Below are 21555 nucleotides of genomic sequence, written 5' to 3'. Positions count from 1 at the left end.
TGGTTTTAATCAATACCACAAGACACGGTGTACCAAAGAGAGAGCAGCATGAGCTAATTAACAAGCTCAGGACAGTCTAGACGGGTCTCGGTGCTCTGCCTGTGCTAGGTGCTCAATCAATGAAAGCTGGTGATTAAGAAAACTCAAATCAGTCAGTACTGAGCAGAGCCATTTTGGGCACTAGTGTTCATGTGTCTGAGTCAAGCCCCTGCCTCCCAGGATTGAGGGGAGGATGAAAAGTAGTAGGAAAAATGTTAACACTCTCAGTCTGGTATCTGGCACACCGTTCTCCTATCACTTCATCTAGGGGGGAAATATAGATTATTAGCACCTTGTTCTCAATAACTAATGGGGCTGTATTCAAATTTACTTACTCTGAATAATATCGCAACAAAATGGACAGATAGCCAGTATTAAAGAAAAAAGCCCAAGGCAGCAATAAGAGTGTTACAGAAAAACTCAGAGAGCATTCATAAAGCAAAAAGCGAGACAGAAACTATTTAGAAATCATTAGAAATTGCAGTAGTCAGGGCTTCTAAGTCAGAGTGGAGGAAACCTGTGTCCCTAAATCATAACTGTGTTGTTATAATGAAAATAGTAAATGGAGTGTACACCTGCTTTAAGTAATCATTACAGGATAGTGAACTCATCACGGGTCTTCCAACAACTTCCCTCCGTGGAGCTGACCACGAACAGCACCCCAGAGCAACTGAATTAGAATCTGAACATGACATACAAGGCCTAAAAGTTTTTTAAAACATATTTTCAAGTGATTACGATGATTACTAGCTGGTTTTAGGAGCCACTGGCATATAAACATGGGACACCATCCACCCCATCTACCAGGACAGTCCCAGAGTAAATATTACAAAAGAGCCCCCTCTCAGTACAAAAATCTCTCAGGAGTGAACATTATGTGCTCTCCTACCTGAACCTTGGCCTCTTGAAGGCACTATTGGTCAAGGCAGATTCACTCCTGTGGTGATGGCCTTGTCCTGTAAAACACCGGAAGTACGCAAGAAAGTAAGACTTAAAGAAAAAAAAAAACACCCCTTGAACTTAAATTCACATTACAATGCTGACCAACAGCAGATTCTCTCTGAGAGTGGAAACTGATGAGTGGAGAAGACAAAGGCATATAGTTTAGTGGAGAAGGAGAACAGAACACTTGAGCATCTCAATAATTCCTACTGCTACTTCATCATTTGGTCCAAGTCAACTGAGAAAGTCAGAAATAAATATGGATTTGACTTTATCTGATGGTTGTTTAAGAGCTTTTACTCATTTCTTTTTTACCTATGTTTGGTCCCCAGTTTCTGTAAGAGTCAAAATAATAAAATCATCTGATAGTGATGTAATATTGTGTGTATTATTGTGTAATATTGCTGAAAAACCAATCAATACTCCCCATTGTGTTAATGTGTCATCCAGTTCTGGGGGGTTGTTACCTTGTTCTGGTTTAATCCTGATCTGTTCCTTGTAAATAAGGACATGCAAAGATAAAGGAAGAAACCCGACTGTTCCTAAAAGCATTCACATTATGAAAATATTTGAGGGCACAATCCTCAGGACACTGAGCACACTCTGTGCTCTTCAGTATCCTCCAATATCTCTGCCATCACATCCCTGAGAGAGCCACGTCCCTTCAGCCCCAGACAGCCCGCCTTGCCCATACACTATGAACATTCTCATCCTCCTGTCTTGGCTTCTGCTATTTCTAATGGGGACCTTTTCCCTAGGAAGGATTTTCAGTTACTTGACTCCTCAATTAATATTCAAGTTACCCAAGTTACAAACTTAAAAAGCTGGGTTTCGTTGCTCTCAGTTCAAACAAACTACAACTCTACTTATAAAACTAGTAAAATAAGAAAATCACTTTCAGGTGTTTTTCTAAGTTTCCAGAAGTTCCAGTTGACAGATGAAATGGCTCAAATAATCAGTTTCATTTACACATTTAATAAAATAGTCTTAATTTTAAACTGCATTGATAAAAGTAATATACTCAAATTTATTTTCATGTGCTCCCAATGTCTTACAGGACAAACTGACAACCATAACAAACAAAAGCCTCCCTAGCTACACTGTGATGAGTCCAATACAATGTATAGAGATTTTTGACTCACTATATTTTACCTCTGAAACTAATGTTACATCTGAAACTATACTCAAATTAAAAAATTAAAAATAAAAAAAATCCCTAGCATTTAAGCTCTCTTATTGCAACCATAATCAAATAAATGTAAAAAAAAAAAAAATCCTAGAGTCCTCTTAAGCATTCCAGTTCTGTTTATAAATTTGATCAACATCTTGTATACCTTTCAACTTAAAATCTCAAGATCACAATGTTACTCATTTTATATTGAAATCACAAAGGCAATCTTTTAGGGTCAGAATTTGCTACATTCTCTTGAAATAGCCAACATACTGGTCGTTTTTTTTAGAGAAGCTTAATTTGGGTAGATGGAATTCAGCAACCCCCTAGCCTAGGCTGCATTCAACTAATCTCTTTACTGCCTGATTGAACTCTGCATTCTTTTCATATTCTTTTTGTCCAGCTCTGTCCCCAAAAGCCCCCATCTGTCTAAAAACCATCAGCCTTTCTTTATTTAGTCCAAAATTTGACCAAATCATAGTTTCTCCTTAAGGCTGACGTGCCAAGCCTAAAAATCCCTTTGAAAGGCACATATACTAACTTGGATGGAAATCATACCACTGCTTTCCTCCTTCCCAACAACCACACACACACACACACACACACACACACACACACACACACGGTGGTTCAGATTTCTCAGGAAGAGGCACAATGAGGTAAGAGGCTATTATGCGATGTGTTTCAACGTCTCCTAAAACCATTTTTTGTTGATATTTGTCTAGAATGCCCTGTGGAAAGAACACAGGCCTTTTTGTAAGCACTTTTTGAAAAGCTTGTCTCCAAGGCAGTTACAAACTCAAGACATTGCTAGGAGAAAGTCTATTGTATGCAGACCATTAGAGCTGGAAGGGGTCTGATGGGTCACTGGGTCCAACCCCATGCTTTACAAAAAAGAAAACTGAGCTCTGAAGAGAGGGGACAAAGGAGAGAGAAATGCTGTTACTAAATATCTCCTATGTTCCAGGCACTGTGCGAGTTAACCTTCAATTAAGATGCTTTGAGTGGCCCTTAACAATCTTTTCCCACGCGCTCCCCCCGCCCCCTATACAAGCAGGGTTGCCATTCTCCTTAAGTTTGCCCATCTCCTGGCCCTGCAACCTTAGCACACAGCTTGGTCTTCCCTTCCATGCAGTCAGGAGAAGTAATCTGCCATTTGCAATTTTGAATTTCAAACCTAGCCTCACAGGTACCCAAATAACTTGTGATCAGAAGCCCAGTTTTGATGGACTGAGATGTAGAAAAGAGATGAATAACTAGGGACTTTCCCAGAAGAAGGGAAGGAGTAAGACAGGGCAAAGCTGTGGTATGGGGGCAGGGTCAAGGGGAGACTGGAGAATGGAGAGAGCAGAACACGTTCACAGGGAGATAGGAAGAGCGCGAGCATGTAGGGCGTGCAGGAAATGATGGACAGAGCAGGAGCCCAGAGAAGGGGGATGTGGGCACAGGTTGAATTATTAATTGAAAGGAAGGAGGGATACTTCGTTCTCCGAAGCAGGAGGAAAGGAGGAGGGATGGCCATACTTACCGCTAAGGATGTTAATGTGAAATCAGTTCAGACAATCGCCCTAGGGTATGGGTTAAGTGGGGTGAAGGCTAAGCCAGGCCAGGGTTACAGACTGGGGGGACATGGAAGAATCTAAGCTCTGGACAACTCCATGAACTAACTGATGGGAGTGAGTGCATGAATGAATGAGCTGGAAGGACACTGGAGTTTGAGATTTGGGGATGGGGCTGTTCTGAGTGATGACACAGCAGGGCAGGGCTACTGAACCGCCGGCATGCCAAAGTAGAGGCCAAGTAAATAAGTGCGCTTGAAGCCAAGGATCAGGGGAGCAGTGGGTCAAAGGGGTCATCCTCCTGGACAATGGCATCACCCAGGCTGACAGGGGGCAGAATTTGGGGGGAGAGAAACATCATGAGTCTGCTACCCAAATCTTACGTGACTGCAGATGCTGATGGGCAGGTCGACATGATAGGGGTGACATAGAGATGAGATGGGGGGCCTCAAAGCCAAAGGGGATTTTATATGGGAGGGGTGGCATGGTACCAGGCAACAGCTTCGGAGAGCAAGGGAGACACTGATTCCCAACTCTCAGCTGGAGGGGCAGGACGAAGGGCAGGAAAGAGTGCCCCACTGCCCTTGAGCAGGATAAAAGGGAATCGGGGAGCTCAGGAGAGACTAAGCCTCAGGTGATGGCAGAAAACAGAAAAGGATTTAGTGGAAATGTTAAGGATATAGGAATTCTGTTTATCATGGAACAGCCTTTCAGAGGGCACGGTAGAAAGGTGAAGGGAGGGAGGCAGGGGAGAGAGAGAAAAAAAAGCATTCTGGCATGATCTAAATAACAGGATACAGACTAAGTAGGTCTGTGTCCAAGGGCCACAGCCAACTAAGGGTGACAGGAACAGGGGGAAGAGAGACCTCTGGCCTCAGCTGACTCGCCAGGTGATCTGAGGTGAGGGACTTGCTCTCTCTGTGCCTCAGTTTCATCCTTGCGAGGATAACACTAGCACATATGTCAGAAAATTTATTAGCATATAGTTAGAGAAGAAGCGCTAGCTTTTGAAGGAAAAAGATTCCTACTCCACACTCTCCCTCAAGTGACAGACCTTTGGGTATAACAAACCCCAAATAACACATACTTGCTTCCTACCACTTACAGGAAGCAAAAAACCCAGCATGCAAAAATAAAATAAAATAAAATAAAAAGTCAGAGTCACTGATAAGATTCAAGTTCTTGCAAACCTATCTGTAGTAAATAACCATTATCTGTCTTTTTTTTTTTTAAGATTTATTTATTTATTTGAGAGAGAGAGAGAGAGGAAGGAGGGCAGAGGGAGAGAGAGAATCCCAAGCAGACTCCCTGCTGAGCACAGAACCCCATGCAGGCCTTGATCCCGCAACGGTGGAATCGCAGCCTGAGGTGAAATCACGAGTTGGAGGCCTAGCCAGCTGAGCTACCCAGGCGCCCCTCATCTGTCTCTTGAAAGGAAGAAGAGATGAAAAAGTTGCTTAAGGACACTAAGCATCTCAAGTTATAAATGTCCAAGATGGAGAGTCAATAGTCATCCAGCATATAACTCAACAATAAAAACAACAAAATCGAGTGACCTCTGTTAAAAAATGGGCCAAGGACTTGGATAGACATTTTTCCAAAGATGATATACAAATGACCAATAGGTTTCACATCAGTAATCATCAGAGAAACGCAAATCACAGGCACAGAGGTACCACCTCATGCCCATCAAGATGGCTCCCACCAAAACAAAAACAGGAAATAGTGTTAGTGCGTGTGCAGGGAAATTGGAAGGCGTAGGTGCTGGGAGTGTGAACCGGCACAGCCACCGTGTGGAAAGGTAGGATGGTTCCTCAAAAAATTAAGAAAAGAACTACCAGGGGTTAGGGTTAGGGTTAGGCTCATTGGGTTAAAGCTTCTGCCTTTGGCTCAGGTCATGCTCTCAGGGTCCTGGGATCGATCCTCTGCATCAGGCTCTCTGCTCAGCAGGGAGCCTGCTTCCCTCTCTCTCTCTCTCTCTGCCTGCCTCTCTGCCTACTTGTGATCTGTCAAATAAATAAACAAAATCTTAAAAAAAAAAAAAAAAAAGAACTACCCAGCAATCCTACTTTAAGGTATCTATTCAAAATAATTTAAAGCCGGGACTCAAACAGATATTTGTGCGCACCATGTCCAGAGCGCGTTCCAACCACCGAGATGCGGAAACAGCCCAGGGGTCTGCGGACTGGCAAACAGATAAAACGTGGCATATGCACACAAAGACATATTGCTCCGCCTTTAAAAGAAACGGAATTCTGACACATGTTACATCATAAATGAACCTTGAAGGCACTGTGTTAAGTGAAATAGCCAGTCACAAAAGGACAAATCCTTCTGTGAGGTATCTAAAGCGACCAAATTCACAGAAACAAAAGGCAGGATGGTAGTTACCAGAGGCTGGGAAGAAGGGGCGAAGGGGAGTTGTTGGTGATTTTTTTTATTCATTTTTAATTTATTTTTATTTTTTTAAAGATTTTATTTATTAATCTGTCAGAGAGAGCACAAGCAGGGGGAGCAGCAGAGAGAGAATCAGGCTCCCTGCAGAGCAGTGAGCTAAAGGCAGACACTTAACAGACTGAGCCCCCGGGGCATCCCAGGGAATTGTTTAATGGGTATAGTTTCCATTTTGCAAGATGAAAAATCTGTTTCACCACGATGTAAATATACTTAACACTATGGAACTGCATGCTTAAAAATGGTTACAATGGTAAATTCTATGGTTTTTTTTTTTTTTTTTTTACCACAAGGAGAAAATGGTGGGAAAAAAAAAGGCATCTGGTATCTCCCCTCTCCCCACTCCACTTTACTGATTAATAAAATGAAGCCCAGGGAAGGGCACTGAATCCATGATCACACGGGATCCACGGTCACATGCCCGGTCATGGAGGCAGAATAGGGACCAGAGCCCGGCACTCTGACCCCAGCTGCGAGGTTCCTGCTGTTCCTCTGCTCTCCACGCGAGGTGCAAAGATAGTGGAAAGATGACATACTTGATTTATCAGTAGTGACAGTGACATTCCACTGAACCTGAAAAGGATGCAGATTCTACTCCGTGCTTAGAAATGCTCCTGTGCACGTGCCCTTTCTCCAAAGCTCATCATGATTATTCAAACCAGCAGGTCTGAGACGCCACACTGGAAATCTTAAGATATTCACAGCTTCTCTCACCAGTCTGCGGCAGACCCAAAAGCAGATGAGAGCAGTTTTTTCTGTTCCTGGGCTGTCCCCCTATAATTTAGAAGTCCAGACAGTTACACTGGAAAACAGGAAGGAAAGCTCAGGGGCCCACTTAAAAACAAGCTCAGTGTGGGGTCTCCAAGGCCGTGGAGTGAAGCTACTCGTTAAAACGTGCTTTGAAATGGGTTCACTCACTCCCGTCTGGACTCAGGGAGGAAGTCTTTCTCCCATTTAGGAGTTTTCCTTTAGCTCTTTATTCCAAACTCCATAAAGGAGACAACAGGAAAAACTGGCTCCAGCTCCAGAAACAGAGACGAAAACCAGACCTTTCTTTTTTTCTTTCTTTTAAGGGTGATGTCGATAGGTTGCCTTCTATTTAATTTCAGAAATTTCTATTGTTCCCATGGAAACAATGAGTCCAACTGAGAATCCCCCATAGGGTGTGGCTTGGTGATTCCAGAACTCTCCGCAGGTTGAAAAGTGTCAGAGCTGAAGGCAAAGACCTCCCTCCCCCAGTGCTCCTCTGGTCTCCTTGACACAGAAACATCTCGTACATACAACACCCCTCTGAGCTCTGAAGGTGTTAGGAAAATCCTTCTTGCATCAATATATCCCACGATGAAGAACTAAATAAAACATTTTGGCAAGGACATTTCTGAAGATCTTTCCACTCCAGAAATACTGTTTTGTTTTGTTTTGTTTTCAGCAACCTACCGGAGGCTGAACCAGGATGCCTATAAAAAGCCTTCTGTGTTCCCCTAAGCCCTCTTAATGAATTGTCAGGAAGGATGGACTAAGATGGGGGTCAGAGAGCCTGAGCCCGTGCCAGATGCCAGGGCTGCCAGCTCGGCTCTCCGCGCTCATGGCGGCACTGACCGCCCCCCTCCTCCTCGAATTGCTGTGGTCTCTGCCCATACTCCTTAAGGCAATTGGCTGCGCTCCTGACTTGTCTTGCCTGCGTCTGCTAGTTATCGAACAAAGGGCGGAATGACTCCCATGCCTGGTTTCCCAGATGCTCACAAGCAGGGAGCCAAGGATCAGCTGAAACAGCAGGGAGAACTGCGCTGAGAAGCACTGGTGACAAGACCCGGACACAGCTGAGTGGTCGTTCCTGCTTCCGCAAGACCCACCTGTCCTGTAACAGCCAATGAGCCATTCAGGAAGCCTCATGTGCCTCCCACTGAGTGCTGATCCCAGGGAAACAAGGACTTTCCCGAGATGGCATCAAGCCTGAAAGTGAGGAGAAGAGCCCCAGGGCCCTGGGTCCTCTGCAGCATCTCCCCGCTGTTGCAGAGACAGGAGAAGTCGGGAGGCTAGAAGGCTTTGCTGCCTCTACATGTGCTCTTCCCCTCCTTTTCTCCACTACATGTATTTTCCCCCAAATCTAAGGATGATCTTCACAGTCTGAAACTCCAAACAAGCTGGCCTCCTGGTCAGGCCTCCTCCCCAAAGTGAAGGCTGGCAAAATGTTTTCTCTAAGCTGAATGATGTCCTCTTATTCGTTCATGGCTAGCTTTTGCAAACCAAAAGGACCCGCAGAGTGGGTGTGCATACAGTCCCTAGAAACAGAAACACCTGTCTCTTACGTCCACCTATATCCCCAAATGCCCAGGGGCCGTTAGACTATGGAGACTCCTCTAGCAGTTCTGCCTTCAGGAGCTAAGTCAAGAAAATTTAAAAGATAATTCCTTACCATCCTGTCCCAGGGAACCAGGATATAATATCCAAAGAAGACTGTCAAAATATGGAGCCCACAGAGCAACTAGATCTAAGGCTTAAGGGGAATAGGGGCATTAGAGGAAGGAGAGGGCCAAAAGGAAGATTATTCCAAATCATCACAGAAAAAGCCAAAACTATTGATTGGGGGAAGGGGAAAAGCAGAAAATGGATAGATGTTTTGATGGATACAGGGAGAAAATAATTTCCCAGGCACAAATTATGTGTGTAAGGGCTAGAGAGAGAACATATACAACACTGAGTGAGGCTGTTGAATTTTTTTACCGATTGCTCCTTTAGAAGGCAAGGAGAGGAATTGCATCCAAAGTTACGTCATCTTCTTTAAAAAGATGAGGTTGGAAAAAACCAACTTGGTCACTGAATCAAGACATTTCTTCTCTATAAAGCTGTGTAATGGCTTGTGCAGGTAAGGAGAAGCCGCGTAGCGTTACAATCAGTACTGACTTGGGTATCTTCTCCTCTGGGCAGTATTTAGGAACCAAATTTGGGAGTCAGGGACATGGGGAAGGGAGGGAACTACTACTTACAGAACATCTGCTCTTCTCTAGGTGGTGGGTTGGGGGATCTATATTTGGGACCTCTGAACTCCAATCCCTTATAAGTAGCCATCTCCCCAACATCCCCGCTTAGATGGCTAAATCTCAAACTCATCCCAAACTAAGTTTCTGATCTTCCCCCAAACTCCTGTTCCACCCACAGTCTTTCCCAGTCCAGCTGATGGTAGCACCATTCTTCCAGATGCCAAGCCCAAAGCCTTGGAGTCATCCTTGACTCTTCTGTTGTTCTCTTACTCCGTTCCCAGCCCGTTAAGAAATTCTCTTGGCTCTACCTTCAAAATGTAATCCAGAATCTCTCTCCTTTTCCCCAACTCTACTGCCACCAGCCTGGTACAGGGCACCTTCATGTCTCACTCAGATTTGTGCAATGGTCTCCTGGCTTCTACCTCTGCCCCTTTACAATCTATTTTCATTATAAAAGGCAGACTTTTAAAAAAATATGCAAATCAAATCATGTCACCCCACTGCTGAAAATCAGCCAACAGCTTCCTACTCTCCTCTGAGTAGAGTAGAGCCAAGGTGAGGGCAAGTATACTGCTCTTACAATGGGCCTAGAATATGGGTGTGAAGTGTAATATTACAAGGAGGGAGGAATTGGGACCAAGAATTCATTCTACCACCCAGGATTATATTAGGTAGAACATTACAGTATTGCCATCTTTTAAGTACAAAAAGGTCAAATATGCCATTCCATATGGTTCAATATAATACTAGCAGCAGAACTCCAACAGCTACTAGGACTCCCTGGAAAGCAGCACAAACAGGTGATACGCCACAACACGCAGATTTGTTTGTGTTTCATCGGAAATGAAAACCATGGGGTGCCTGGGTGGCTTGGTTGGTTAAGCATCTGCCTTTGGCTCAGGTCACAATCCCAGGGTCCTGGGACTGAGCCCCGATTCAGGCTATCCGCTCAGCAGGGAGCTTGCTTCTCCCCATCCTTCTGTGCTTTCTCTCTCTCTCTCTTAAACAAACAAACAAACAAACAAATAAAGGAAAGGAAAGGAAAACCATTTGTGGTTGGCTCTGAAGTCACAGTTTGGTTCCCCTTAAGTAGAGTCATGCTCCATTGGAATCAACCCACTCAATAGAGTTTATGAATTATGTGAAATATAAACCTTCAAATCTGAGTCCCAGTAATATTTTTCCCTGGAGAGTCAGAGGTACCGTGCTCCCACAGGATGACTATTTTAAGTAGAGTGTTAATTACATTTGAGACTTTGTTATAATTGTCCCTATGGAGTATAATTGTCCCTATGGAGAATCACACCAATAGCACATCCTAATCAAAATTTCCTAGTTTGTTATCCTCTCTTCCCCTTTTCACCCACTACACATATCTACCCATGAACTTGCTTTCTCTGCTTCTAAGCCTTTGTTCACCCCCATCTCCTTGGAATATGTGTCACCTAACTGACAAATTGTCTTTCCCATCCTTACTCCTACCCCCATGCAGGCTGGCTTAGACGTCCTGCTCTGCTTCCCCATAATATTCTGTACTTACATACCTGTAATGCAGGACTTAACACACTGTTACAAAAACGTGTAAGCATACATCTCTTTCCCTCCCCAGCTTGTGAGCTCTTTGAGTGAAGGGACTGTGTTTTATTTATCTTTACATCTCTAATACCCAGCACCATGCTTGGCAAATAGTAGGGGCTAAGACATATTTAACAAGGGAAAGGGAGAGTATTAGTGTAGGCTAAACATAAGTCCAACAACAAAGTCCGGTTTATGCAAAGACTCATGCAGTCTGCAGCAGATGTGGGCCGGGGGTAGGCAGCTCTCCTCCAGAAGGTAACTCAGGGATCCAGGCTTCTTCCAACTTGTGTCACTGCCATCCCCAGCATGTGGTCTCTAAGGGCACTGAAGATAAGAAACAGGGCATGGGGAAGGCGTAGCAGATACTCTCTGGGCCCAAAGTGACGCCAATGTCTTCTGCCCCCATTCTGATTGAACAAAACTAGTCACGTGGCACCACTTAGTCACAAGGAGGGGCTGGTCAGGCAAGAACTCACACAAGGGGAAGAGAGCAGAGCCTTTTTGGTGCTCAGCTAGCTGTCTCTGCCACAGGGAGAAGGAAAGAAGGGAGGGAGGGAGAAAGGAAGGAAGAACTTACTCAGTGCCTGAATACATAAGCACTATACGTTTTAAGTCCTATTAAGGATTCTGTTCAAATTTCCTGCCAATTGGACCCTTAAAACCAAACATAGAAAGCAACTGAACAATAAGTTCAGATAGAACACACTAAAAATGAAAAATTAAACCGCGAAAAAACCCATGGCAGCTTCATACTTAAGCATAGTTAAGAGGACAGCAAGTTTCAGGAGGAGAGGACAAGGGTGTGTATGTCTGTGTGAGTTCCGTGGCTCAGCTTGAGGGAGGGCTGGAGAAGAGCATGTTGGGAAGCTTACGGGGTCCATGGAGAAGCACTACCAAGGGATTGGACCTTCTCTGAAAAAGATTTAGTCTTCAGTGTGGAAAGTAAACCAAGGAATTTGGAGGACATGAATAGGTAATGAGAGAATTATATTCATCAAGATTTGGGAGTAAATGAGGAGGAGGAGACCGCTACCCATGGGTAAAGCAACCATTTACCCAGAGGCTGTAGGTAAGAGAAGGCCTGGTGTCAGAAGCCAGGAAGGGGGTGACAAGGAGAGGTAAGAACAGCTGTGGTGGAGACTGATAGCTGTTTACCAAATTCCATTTCCTCTTCTTCCTGGCATACGGCCTCCCTTGCAGCTTGGTATGACCATGGCATTGGAATACGAACAGGAATGACCTTTCGGAACTGCCCTAGAAAATCCTCCCATGTGTATTCCTCTATGCTTTTTTGTCTTCTTCCAGCTGGATGCCAATGGCAATGCTGTTTTGCTGAAGCCACAGATGTTTGTCATCATCCTGGCCTACCCTCACTGACACAGTCTAGAGGTGGAACCTTTTTTGTCTAACACGGCTATGCTAGGATGGCCAGCAGACATGTTCCTTGCTATGTAGGAAAGCATATGCCATCTGCAGTAGGAGAGAATTAGACCAACACACAAGGAGTAGAGATAGACAGAAGGGAGATAGAAAGTCCCAGCTGGTTGGAGTTTCTTCCCAGTTTTTGAAACAGTGATTCTTAAAGCTTTCCTTTAAGCTGCTCTAGTAACTTTCCCAACTATAAAATTAACTTCCTTTTCCTTTCCGCTTTTATGTCCGCATTCACAGAGAAAAGTCAAGAGAAGCCCACTCCCAACCCTGCACCCTCCATCATCCATACGAGACAATGGTGAAGGCCCCATAGTTGAGTGTGGAGTGCGCTGTGTTCTGTCATCGTTCTTGAATTGCGTTTCCTTGATAGTCTATTGGCCTGCTTCAGAGCAAAACATTAAGAATGTTCCAGTGTGCCCTCAGGAGAACCTGGCCCTCCACTCCACTTAGGTCAGACTGAGGAGGAAGGGACTGTCAGTAAACGTCACCGAGTGCACACTCCATCCATTAGTACTTTTTATTGGGATAGTTCCACTACGTCTTCTGTGCACATAACATCTCTACCGAGAAACACGTCAAGGCTGAAGGAGTCTCCTTATTTGCCACTAATTTCACACCAATTTAACCAAATACCAACTCTGGTACATGATGACATATACCATAGCATCTAACGTTTGAAACGGCCCTATAAGGAAGGTGTCATTAGTTTGTATTGTGGTAAAATACACATAATGTAAAGTTTCCTGTGTTAATGCTTTTTGAGTGTCCAGTTCAGTGACTTTAGTATCTTCATATTGTTACCAGACCACCACCATCACTCATCACCATCATCCCAAACCGAAACTCTTTACCCATTAAACATAACTCCTGGAGCACCTGAGCGGCTCGGTCAGTTAAACATCTGACTCTTGATTTTGGCTCAGGTCATGATCTCAGGGTGGTGCTAAGCCAGGAGTCTGCTTAAGATTCTCTCTCTCTCCCTTTGCCCCCCCACCTGGCCCCCTGCTCATGCATATGTACGCTCACTCTCTCAAAAACAAGACCAAAAAAAAAAAAATCAAAAACAACAAAAAAACACCAAAAACCCCAAAACCCAAAAGCAAAACCAAAATAAACAAATAAAAAAAACCACTAACTCCCATTTCTATCTCCCCACCCAGGGTGCTGGCAACCACCATCTTACTTCCTATCTCTATGAATTTGCCTATTTCAGGTACTTCATGTAGTGGAATCGCACAGCACTTGTTCGGCTTCCCCCTTTTGACTACTGTAAGGAATGCTGCTATAAACATTGGTGTACAACTACGTGTTTGAGTCCCTGCTTTCAATTCTTCGGAGTATATACCAAGAAATGGAATTGTTGGAACACATGGTAATTTAATTTTTAAATTTTTTAAGAAATCACTGTCTTCCATAGCAGCTATACCATTTTACACTCCCACGAGCAACCTACAAGGGTTCCAATTTCTCCCCATCCTCAGAAGGTATTATTTTTTTTATCTCCACATTACAGTCAAGGAAACAGACCCGGCAAAGTGGTAACTTCCTCACAATTACACAGCTACTAAGTAGTAGATCCCACAAGGGAAGCTGAGATTCTTCAAGTCCATCATGCTTCCCTGGCCCCACAGCTGCCTCAGACACAGAACAGCAGAAATAGAAGTCCACCGAAACCTAAGGCAAGCAGACCCATCTCTGGGAAAGGATTTGTTTCTGGGAGTTGCCACCTCAGCTGTTCTTTTAATAATGACACCTCCATGCACTGCAGCTGAGACTTCTTGGAATAGAAGCGTGTGTGCTTCATTGATAAAAGCCAATCCCATTCACTTAGCAAACTTCATTCCTTCACTCAGCTGCTATACTTTCATTCATTCAATGAGTTTTTGTTGGGTCCATATTTGATGCCAAGTATGTTTTAAGAGCTGTGAACAGCTGTGCTAAGGTTCTTGCTCTAATGGAACTCAAATTCTAGAGAAGGAGACAGGCAATGCACAGAAAAAGATATAATGTAGACCATTTCCAGGTTGTTAAGTGTACTAAAGGACATCAGCAGGGTGTTGGAATAGAGTAGTCAGGGACAGGGGAGGTAATTTTGGATAGCACGAGGCCTCTCTGGAAAAGATGACATGTAACCTGAACCCTAAAGTTGAGAAGGTACCAGCCATGTGAAATCTGGTACAAAACATGTGGGCATGTAGAGTAGCAAATGCAAAGGCCCTGAGGTTAAAAAAAAAAAGGCATGTTCTAAGAAAATTGGGATGTTAGTCTGTTGGGACCAAGGATATAAGACACTCATCTGCAAAGTGAGGATAATAAGAGTATTTAGTTATGGGATTATTGTTACGATTAAATGACTAACACACATAAATATGAGCTATCATTATTATAAGACCCATCTGATCTAGTGCTGGTCTCTTACACTATAATAATGATAGCTCATGTTTAATGAGCACTTACTATGTTTCAAATACTATTCAAGCAATTTATGTGTGTTATTTCACTTAGCCTAATACCCTCTAGTTCCATCTACATTGTTGCAAATGGCAAGATTTCGGGGTTTTTGATGGCTGCATAGTATTCCATTACACACACACACACACACACATCTTCTTTATCGAATCATCTGTTGATGGACATCTAGGTTATTTCCATAATTTGGCTGTTGTGGACATTGTTGCTATAAACATGAGGGTGCACGTGCCCCTTCAGATCACTACATTTGTATCTTCAGGGTAAGTACCCAGTAGTGTGATTGCTGGGTCATAGGGTAGCTCTATTTTCAACTTTTTGAGGGACCTCCATGCTGTTTTCCAGAGGGGCTGTACCAACTTGCATTTCCACCAACAGTGTAGGAGGGTTCCCCTTTCTCCGCATCCTCGCCAACATCTGTCATTTCCTGACTTGTTCATTTTAGCCATGCTGACTGGTGTGAGGTGGTATATCATTGTGGTTTTGATTTGTATTTCCCTGATGCCGAGTGATGTGGAGCACTTTTTCATGTGTCTGTTGGCCATTTGGATGTCTTCTTTGCAGAAATGTCTGTTCATGTCTTCTGCCCATTTCTTGATTGGATTATTTGTTCTTTGGGTGTTGAGTTTGATAAGTTCTTTATGGATTTTGGATACTAGCCCTTTTTCTGATATGTCATTTGCAAATATCTTCTCCCATTCTGTCAGTTGTCTTTTGGTTTTGTTAACTGTTTCCTTTGCTGTGCAAAAGCTTTTGATCTTGATGAAGTCCCAATAGTTCATTTTTGCTCTTGCTTCCCTTGTCTTTGGCGATGTTTCTAGGAAGAAGTTGCTGTGGCTGCCTGTGTTCTCCTCAAGGATGTTGATGGATTCCTGTCTCACATTGAGGTCTTTCATCCATTTTGAGTCTATTTTCATGTGTGGTGTAAGGAAATGGTCCAGTTTCATTTTTCTGCATGTGACTGTCCAATTTTCCCAATAGCATTTGTTGAAGAGACTTTTTTCCGTTGGACATTCTTTCCTGCTTTGTTGATGATTAGTTGACCATAGAGTTGAGGGTCCATTTCTGGGCTCTCTATTCTGTTCCATTGATCTATATGTCTGTTTTTGTGCCAGTGCCATACTGCCATACAGTGCCATACTGCTCTGTAATAGAGCTTGAAGTCTGGAATTGGGGTACTGCCAACTTTGGTTTTCTTTTTCAACATTCCTCTAGCTATTTGGGGTATTTTCTGGTTCCATATAAATTTTAGGATTATTTGTTCCATTTCTTTGAAAAAAAATTGATGGTATTTTGTTAGGGATTGCATTAAATGTGTAGATTGCTTTAGTTAGCATAGACATTTTCACAATATTTATTCTTCCAATCCATGAGCATGGAACATTTTTCCATTTCTTTGTGTCTTCCTCCATTTCTTTTATGAGTACTTTATAATTTTCTGAGTACAGATAGAATCTGAATCTTTTTTTTTAAAGCTTTTTTTTATTTATTTGACAGAAAGATCATAAGTAGGCAGAGAGGCAGGCAGAGAGAGAGGAAGAGAAGCAGTCTCCCTGCTGAGCAGAGACCCCGATGTGGAGCTCGATCCCAAGACCCTGAGATCAAGACCTAGGTCGAAGGCAGAGGCTTAACCCACTGAGCCACCCAGGGGCCCCTAGAATCTGAATCTTGATAACAAAATTCAATTCCTCCATGGGCAGCCTCCTACCAAAGTTTTCCCCTATAATGCAGTTGTGGTGTTTCCTACTTCCCAAGCCCAGGACTCCAGCCTTCCATCAATTCTTTGGGTCCAAAGCCTTCCAGTACATTCTCTCTAATTAGCCAGTGCTTGTTCTTATTCCTTGTAACCAAAGGAAGTACAGGGTAGAGATGGGTGGGGGCAGGGTGCTCTGAACTGAGAGATCTATTTTGGACAGGTCAAGTTTGAAAGGTCTGTGAGATACATCAAGGAGGCTATTGTGTCATATATACCCCTGGAGTTGAGGATGGAGGTCTGGGATGGGGAAAAACAAATTTGGGCATTATCAACATGTAGAAGGCACCGTGTTACCTAGCATAATGTCTCATGTCTTTTGCTAAAAGCATCCTGGTTTTCTTTTGGGGAAATATTCCTTCTGGGCTAGTAATCTTGATGTGGCTAGTTATCAAAGAGGATGACCTCTTCTGGTCAAGTAGCAAGCAGGGACCTCAGGACCAGACACTCTGCATATGTCATCCACATGGCCACAGCAATTCTTAAGAGATGCTCAAATGAATTAGGACAATTCAGTAAGAATTAGCTAAAGAAGTTTTGATGGAACAATCAGGAGCAAAAAGTTTTTCTGGCATGATTGCTAAGCTGGTACAATGTAAGCTTAGGGCTACCTGGACTTTTTTTTTTTAAACACCATCTTGGGGCCATAGCCTGATGAGAATGAGGTCAAGACAGCAGAAAACAGAGTCAAGTGACAAGGGAGAGAGGCAATGTGTTGATGCAGCACTAAGGCCCCTCCTCTGTCACTCCTGAAACTAACTTCAGAACTATGATGTGAATTGATAAATTCTCGTTTTGCTTCAGATAGTTCCGTTGAGTTTCTATTACTCCCAGACCAGTGATTTCTGATAACAAATGGCATTTAAAGCCCTGTACCTGGATGAGATTGCCCAGGAGGAGAGCACAGACAGCAAGGAGGATTGATCTTCAAGATTCTGTAATGCTAAGATCAAACAGAAGAAGGAGAAGCAGCATTTTGGTTAGATTATCTCTTGTCTTTGTTGACAAAAGGGACCAGAAAGGTAATGGAATTCAACATATTGCACAAAGAAAATCTGTTGGTAGAAATTGATTATGTTTTTAACTGGATGATCGGTACATAAATGAATTACAAAATTCATTTATGATTTGGTATTGCTACATCATTCCTGCATTCAAAGGACAGCATCTCTTTGCTGGAGAGCTCTGTTGCAGCTGAGTCATGCCATCCAAGATAACTATGGCTACCTGCCTTTTCTTGGCACCTGACTTGCTTAGATATGGAAATTCAGGGGGTTTGGCCAGGAAAAGACGGGCACATGTGGTCTTTTTGTAAATATGCATGAGTTCTCTGCGGTTTTACTGCTTGAGGACAGGGAGGATCTGGACTCAGGCTCTGTTGGCCCTTGAATTCACTTTGGCTGAGACAGGTTGGTGTCTGCCAACCCAGCTCCCTTGTTCCTAACAGTAGCCAGACCAGCATCTCTGGCTTCAAAGGGGACTATCCCGGGCTCTGCTCCCAACTGATAATTTGAGCAAACTGAGCAGGGTTATAAGTGGTGGGATGATGCATTCCTACCCAATGGGGAGCTGAGACAACCACATGGAGGCTCTAGAGTGGGACGCCAGTTTCAAGGAAGAGAGCAGAGAAACCATACACATTCACCAATGGCAGAGACTGAAGAAACAGTCAACGAAGAGTCTGTTATTAGGAGGAAAAGTCTGCCCTTTCTAATGAGACATGGAAGATACAGGAAAGCTCATCCTTTTGTAACACAGGAGAGATCATGTGAATTTCAAGTCATCTTACTCAGAGTGGGTAGACTCTGAGAAGCAGTCAGAGACCTCCGGCTGCCCCATGATTTAAATACCTATCATTGGGGCGCCTGGGTGGCTCAGTGGGTTAAAGCCTCTGCCTTCGGCTCAGGTCATGATCTCAGGGTCCTGGGATTGAGCCCCACATCGGGCTCTCCGCTCAGCAGGGAGCCTGCTTCCCTTCCTCTCTCTCTCTGCCTGCTTCTCTGCCTACTTATGATCTCTGTCAAATAAATTAAAAAAAAAAAAATCTAAAAAAAAAAAAAGAGAGAGAGAGACTGTTTAAAAATAAATAAATAAATAAATAAATACCTATCATTGACTCTACAACTAAAGGACCCATTGATAAACAGCCCAATGAAGCACCTAAGTGTTCAGGCTCTGAGGCCCAACTGCTTGCTCTCATTTGCTTCCTTAATGATTCAGTATCTCAGTTTCCTCACCTATAAAGTGAGGATGACAGCTTGAACCTGGAAAACATTAGGGTAACTGAAAAAAAAAACCCAGACACAAAAGGACCAGTATTGTGTGCTTCCATTGAATATGAGGTAACTAGAATAAGCAAATCCACAGAGACGGAAAATAGAATGGGGCTTAGCAGTCTAGAGTGAGAGAAAATAAGGAATTGGTGTTTAATGGGTAGAGTTTTTGTTTGGGATGATGAAAAAGTTCTGGAGATGGTTAGTGGTGATGGTTGTACACCATTGTGAATGTTCTTAATGTCACTGAATTGTACACTTAAAAACAGTTAAAATGAAGAAAGAAAGTGGTAATTATGGGAGGTGGTGGATATGTTAGCTCAATGGTAGTGCTTATTTCATGGTGGGTATGTATATGAAAATATCAAGTTATAACCTTAAACATACACAATCGTTGTCAATTATGTCTCCATAAAGCTGAAAAATGGTTAAAATCGTAATTTTTACGTAATGTATATCTTACCACAATTTTAAAAGAACTAACACTGTTGCTGCACACATAACATTGAGCAAAGAAGTCACACAAGAGAATCAGTACTGTACCTTGTCGGTATGTAAAATTTAAAAACAGACAAGCATCATCAGTGCAATGTGGTCACCGCTGAGGGTGGTGGGGCCTGGAAAGGGACTTCTAGGCGGGCTGGTCATGTTCTGTCTCTTTATCTGGAGTTTGGTGACCTGAATGGTCGCCTTTGTGAAAATGACTGAGCTGTCCCTCATGTCTGTGCTTTTCTGCATGTATGCTAGACTTTAGTAAAAAGGACTGCCCTCCCCCCCAAATAAGGGTGACAATATCCACCTCAGAAGGTTATTTTGGTATTCAATAGGTGAAAGCAGATAATACACCCAAAACAGTGCTTGGCATGTTGGGGGTCCATCTTTAGCAGCCATATATAAAGTCAAAAATGCTTCTACCTCCAGAAAGCTTTTTTGATTTCCCCTCCCCCACCACATTTGAGATGGCAGTCATTCCTTCCTTGTCCACACCTCCTAGACTTCAAGATATTTTTGCATTTGCTCCTCCAGATCCCCACCTCACCCCTGCCCTCTGCTTCTGGGTCCCAACACCCAGCGATGTCCTCCCCCTTGCCCTCTAGCTTCCTTCCAGGTGTGTTGGACCATAGGGGCAGGGAAGAACCAGCAGGAGAATGAAGGAAAGAGAGTGATGTTGTTGTATTTGTTCCCTTGGTGCCCTCCCCGTGGAGTCACAGCCTGGCTGTGTCCCTTGACCAAAGGGCTCAACCTCAGGACCATGAGATCTTGACCGGAGCTAAAATCAAGAGTCGGATGCTTAACCGACTGAGCCACCCAGGTGCCCCAAAGACAGCATCTTTTTAAAAATGAGCTATGGTTACATGATTGTTTATATTATTTTTCATGGTCATTTTAATTTTACACATAATAATGTTGATGATAAAACAGGGTCAGGAATAAACTTTACTGGCTATAATGGGTTGAGTTGGGGTCCCCAAATGATATGTCCACTTGGAACCTCAGAATGTGAACTTATTTGGAAAATAGGCCTTTGCAGATATGACCGAGATAAGGTTCCCTAGATGAGTTCATTCTGGATTTGGGTGGGCCTTACATCTAATGACAAGTGTCCTTATAAGGGGCAGAAAAGATGACACAGAGACCCAGAAAGAAAGCTGCATGAAAAAGAAGACAGAGACTGGGGTTATGAAGCCCCAGACAGGGACTGCCAAGGGTTAACGGAGGCAGCATGAGCTAGAAAACAAGCACAGAGCAGATTCTCCCTCAGAATCTCCAGGGAGAGCCTGACCCTGCTGACACCTTGATTTTGGACTTGTGGCTTTCAAAACTGTGAGAGAATACATGTCTGTTGCTTGAAGCCATTAACTTTGTGGTAGTTCGTTATGGCAACCCTTGGAAACTAACAGACCAGCCGAGTAACTTGCTAACAGTTTGTAAGTCACACCGATTATAAGTCTGGCCCACTGGGCTCTTGTTGACTTACACCCTTCATTTAGAGAATATTGGTAGGTCACCACTGCTATGGTTTATTTTGAAATGTGATGTTAAATGTCTACGGCTAATTAAATGCACAAGGTCACACAGCAACTACCTTTCACAGGGCTGTATACCAGACCATTACTTGATTTTTTTTCTTTTTTTTTTTTAATTTTAGAAAGTCAAATACGTTCGGAGATAAAACTGAAAACACTGGACTTTTATTTCAACTGAAAGCCAGGGTAGCAGAGTGATCAGGAACAAGGATGGGGTCAAATAGCCCCGGATAGGAACCCTTTAACTAAGTGGATAAAGTAGGAAGAATTACTGAAACTCTCTAGGCTTCCCCTCTTTGTTTGTAAAATAAGAATTACTGAACTTGCTGAAATGTTACCAGTTAATTGAATATAGGAGACATCGCCTTGACAAAGTCTTAGCATTACAGGAGAGGGAGGTCAGAAGAGGCTATTTATAGGGCTTGGGGGTCTGGGTTCAAGAGACTTCAAGTGAGTCTTTTCAAGGAAGGAATTGCCCAGAATTGGGCTAAGATCCTGACATTATAGGTTAGGATTGGTGAATACAGTGAGATGAGGGTCTTAAAGCAAGTCTTGAAGGGTAACTGTGCTTTGAGGAGAAAAAGAAATTTGCTCAGGGTGAAGAGACTGTTATCTTGGGTAAGTTATCTGCGGGAATATCCAGAAGCAAACAGAGAACCTATTTACTGGTTTATACTCTTACCTTTCCCAGGCAAAGTTATCATGGAACAAATAACTAAGTCATATTGACACAGGGGGTCTCAGTGCTAAGTCCCAATAGCTAGGTCACATCGATGACCATTGCCCCAGTTCTCAAGGCAATGACATCCACTTCTTGTGGCTGCGGTAAGGAGTAAATGAGATCATGGGTCTACCGGGCCTGCCGCATCACAAGAACT

At 43.4% G+C, this 21555-nt stretch overlaps 1 long non-coding RNA gene across 1 annotated transcript in view; it reads right to left on the bottom strand.

The window, feature by feature from the left end:
- LOC308346873 overlaps positions 1–21555 on the bottom strand; it is a 217283-nt gene that overhangs the window by 52000 nt on the left and 143728 nt on the right. Inside the window, exon 4 of the long non-coding RNA XR_013967206.1 lies at positions 929–995. This is a non-coding gene — a long non-coding RNA (uncharacterized lncRNA). The remainder of the gene's footprint in view (positions 1–928; positions 996–21555) is intronic.

The sequence above is a fragment of the Martes martes genome, assembly GCF_963455335.1.
Source record: "Martes martes genome assembly, chromosome: 8".
NCBI classification, from domain to species: Eukaryota; Metazoa; Chordata; class Mammalia; order Carnivora; family Mustelidae; genus Martes; species Martes martes.
The sequence above is the reverse complement of the archived record's forward strand: the minus strand, read 5'-3'. Positions and strand labels throughout refer to the sequence as shown.